Source organism: Pan paniscus, chromosome 3, assembly GCF_029289425.2.
Source record: "Pan paniscus chromosome 3, NHGRI_mPanPan1-v2.0_pri, whole genome shotgun sequence".
Lineage (NCBI taxonomy): Eukaryota > Metazoa > Chordata > Mammalia > Primates > Hominidae > Pan > Pan paniscus.
Genome location: NC_073252.2, coordinates 14,242,430 through 14,246,703, shown reverse-complemented (window position 1 = coordinate 14,246,703; position 4,274 = coordinate 14,242,430). Strand labels below are relative to the sequence as shown.

General features: G+C 39.8%; 1 pseudogene; it reads right to left on the bottom strand.

Moving 5' to 3' along the window:
* Window positions 1-2,101: 2,101 nt before the first annotated feature.
* Window positions 2,102-2,964, bottom strand: LOC100991690 (splicing factor C9orf78-like; annotated as a pseudogene).
* Window positions 2,965-4,274: the final 1,310 nt, after the last annotated feature.

Sequence of the window (4,274 nt, the reverse complement as noted above, 5' to 3'; positions counted from 1 at the left end):
AAATAAATTAGAGGATGTACATGAAAATATTTTTTGGATTATAAATTTTTTTCTGGCTGTTTTGTTTTTTTAATCTTGAAATAAGAAGAGGAAATGATGCTAATGTCTTATTTTTTTAGGGGGGGGGTGTTGGCTCATGCCTGTAATCCCAACGCTTTTTATTTATTATACTTTAAGTTCTAGGGTACAGGTGCACAACATGCAGGTTTGTTACGTATGTATACATGTGCCATGTTGGTGTGCTGCACCCATTAACTCGTCATTTACATTAGGTATATCTCCTAATGCTATCCCTCCCCCCTACCCCCACCCCACAACAGGCCCTGGTGTGTGATGTTCCCTACCCTGTGTCCAAGTGTTCTCATTGTTCAGTTCCCACCTATGAGTGAGAACATGTGGTGTTTGGTTTTCTGTCCTTGCGATAGTTTGCTCAGAATGACGGTTTCCAGCTTCATCCATGTCCCTACAAAGGACATGAACTCATCATTTTTTATGGCTGCATAGTATTCTATGGTGTATATGTGCCACATTTTCTTAATCCAGTCTATCATTGATGGACATTTGGGTTGGTTCCAAGTCTTTGCTATTGTGAATAGTGCTGCAATAAACATATGTGTGCATGTGTCTTTATAGCAGCATGATTTATATTCCTTTGGGCATATACCCAGTAATGGGATGGCTGGGTCAAATGGTATTTCTAGTTCTAGATCCTTGAGGAATCACCACACTGTCTTACACAATGGTTGAGCTAGTTTACAGTCCCACCAACAGTGTAAAAGTGTTCCTATTTCTCTACATCCTCTCTAGCACCTGTTGTTTCCTGACTTTTCAATGATCGCCATTCTAACTGGTGTGATGGTATAAATCTTCTCATAATGTCAGTTTCACAGTCTAGCATAAAGAAGAGGCTACATACTATTCACAATAGGAAAGTCGTGGAATCATCCTAAATGCCCATCAATGGTAGACTAAATAAAGAAAATGTGGTATATATACACCATTGAATACTATGCAGCCATAAAAAAGAATGAGATCATGCTGTTTGCAGCAACATGTATGCAGCTAAAGACCTTTATCCTTAGCAAACTAATGCAAGATCAGAAAACCAAATCCTGCATGTTCTGACTTAAAAGTGAGAGATAAACAATAAGAATATTTGGACACAAAAATGAGAACAATAGACTCTTGGGCCTACTTGAGGGTGGACAGGGCAGGAGGGAGAGAATCAGAAAAAATACCTATAGGGCACTATGCTTAGCACCTGGATGATGAAATAATCTGCGCAACAAAATTCCATGACATGAGTTTACCCATATAACAAACACACATGTACCCCTAAAACTGAAATAAAAGTTAAAAGAAAAAAATAGAAGAGGCTACAGAAAATTCATGGAAGGCACAAGGAAAAGATATGAGAGAGGAAAAGAAGAAAGAAAGAGACAAGATACACAGGTGGCATTTTTTGAACTATAGAGTAGGAAAATATGTGTCAAGGGCTAAGAGGCTACAGGAATTCAGAGTAAGAAGAAATCATATAGAAGTAATACAATGAGGTTCGCATTTGATATTTTTCTTGTTTTTGCTTTGTTCTTTTTAATGAAAAGCAACAGGTGATTTTGTGAAAGTCAGAAAACACCAGTATCCTTGTGATCTCATCCTAGATTTTTCTGTCAACTGGATCCACTCTAATTAATAAAGAATGCATTTCTGACCCCATTCCAAATATGTGAAATTAGAAGACATGATTGCATATATAATAATAAAAGCATAATCTAAAGGATATTATCACACTAGGAATACAGAGTTGTTTCTTCTTGACCTGGAGCAAATATTAAGAGAAAGTCAATGTATTTACAAACAAGATTTAATAATGTTCACAAAAATAGAGTTTGCCCCCAAATGAGACATTATGCATTGCTTTGTTTCAAAAAGTTACCAATTTAGTGCTTAAAAAATCCAACAGGTAAGCAGCAGGCCTAATAGAGTCTGTTTCTGGAACTCTCTGCTAGCAACTGAGCATTCTCAGTCCAGGAAGCCATTTTTCATGGGATGAATGGAGAGAGGGAGAGGAAGGCAATATTTACATCCCATTCTGCACAGCTCAGTACTGCCTGTTCATATTCTTGACCTTTTTATAACGATAGTCATCAGTGGCCTTCTGCTTATCAGGATGCTTGTGGTTAGGAGGGGACCTCTCAGCCTCTGCCTTCTCTGTGTCACCTAGCTTCTCCGTGTCGCCTACCCTCAAGAGTCTGGTTTTGGGTTCTTCTGTGTTTCTCTCTATGGGAACGTTGAGGTCCTCATGATAAAATCTGTTCTGCTGCACGTAATTCACAGCCATGTTGGTAGGCATGAAGGATAGCTTACTGTCTTTTTTCTTATTCTGCTACTCTGCCAGCAGATGGACCTTGGCATCCTCTGAAGAAATGATATTTTTTATTCTAGCATTGATGCCAAGGTCCAACTCAGGAATGCCACTCAGCATCTGCTTGGAAAACATCTTCTTGGTCTTCTTTGCTGAGGAAATGTGGATGTTTTCTGGAAGTTCATAAAGACAATCCTCTGCATTCCTTGGCTTGACTTTCAGTTCCTCATGTTCCACGATCCCTTTGCTCTTCTTTAGCTCTGTCTCAGTGTACTTCATCATGTCTGCATCCTCATCCCTTCAGTTGGTTTCTGCAGAAAATGATGTCCCCAAGTGAAAGTCTTCCTCTATACTGATTTTATCTTTGCTCTTTTCCTTCAGTTTCTTCATATCCACATCACCTATCTTCATCTGAAAGGGATCTGAGTGGTCTCTTCTTTCCCAACAGCAGGGCGACAGCACCCGTTGAATCTCTTCCTTCTATTATGTACTTCTCTGGTCTATTCCAGTTTTAATTGAACCTCCTCTGCATCATCTTCATCTTCCTCTGACTCTGAGTTATCCCAGTGCCAACAGAAAGTCTTCCTGGTGACCAGCATGGTGGCACCAGCCCTATGGTCCAGCCACAGTGCCACTGTGCCTTGAGATTTGCATTTAAGTATGAATTTTTAATAAAACAACTTCTAGTAGCTCTAAATGAGGTAGACTTGTGAGACTGATAATAAAGATAAGAAAAACAGTTTAAAAACAGCTGCAATGATCAAAAATAATAAACAGGCAATGTCAACCAGAATGGACAAAATATAGTGGAGCAAGACTAAAGAAGAACACATTCCAAGATATGGGGAGGGAGGGAGGTGATACAGTCTGTATATTTATCCCCACCCAAATCTCATGTTGAATTGTAATCCCCAATGCTGGAGGTGGGGCCTGGTGGGAGGTGTTTGGATCACGGGGGCAGATCTCTCATGGCTTGGTGCTATCTTTGTGATAGTGAGTTCTTTCAAGATCTGGTCATTTAGAAGTGTGTGGCAACCCCTCCCACAACCTTTGCTAGCTTCTTAATTTTGCCATGAGACATGCCTGCTCCTCCTTTGCCTTCCACCATGATTGTAAGCCTCCTGAGGCCTCTCCAGAAGCCAATCAAATGCCAGCATCATGCTTCCTGTACAGCCTACAGAATTGTGAGCCAATTAAATCTCTTTTCTTTATAAATTTCCCAATATCAGATATTTCTTCATAGCAATGCAAGAACAGCCTAACACAGCAGATTTTAGGAATAATTTTCAGGTTCCCCCTGGGGCAACTGGGTGGTTGAGGGCGTCATTCGACTATGGCAGGGAATATTTGAGGGAAAGAAGATTTGCGAAAAAAGGAGTAAATTCAGTTGTGAATATGCTGAGTTGAAGTTTAAATAGGGAAGCAGATAAAGACAGCAGCAGGTAGCTGGATACAGAAATATGAAGCTGAAAAACATAAACATGGAATTTCATGCAGAGGAAATAACAGATCAACCCCCCTGTAAGTGTGTAAGGTAAGAATCATAAAAGTGGGCTCAAGATAGATCCATGAGGAGCACCAATATTTTTACATGTCTCTATGAAGCTGTCAGAAAAGGTAGACAATTCATGTGCAATTGCCAATGATAGTTTAAAGCACCAAATTCTGAGTCAGGCTCACTGGCCTCCCTTCGCAGATCCACCACTTAACAATCTGGGCAAGTCCATTCAATTCCCTGAGCCTCAGTTTTTCCGTGTGTAAAATGGGAATACAATAGGACACATTTGCTGTGAAAACTCAATGGAATAATGTGGGTAGAGTGTTGAGTCCAGTGCCTAATACATGCACACATAATTATTTAATAAGTATTAGATACCTTAAGTGATTTGGGGAAAAAGGGCTTAATATG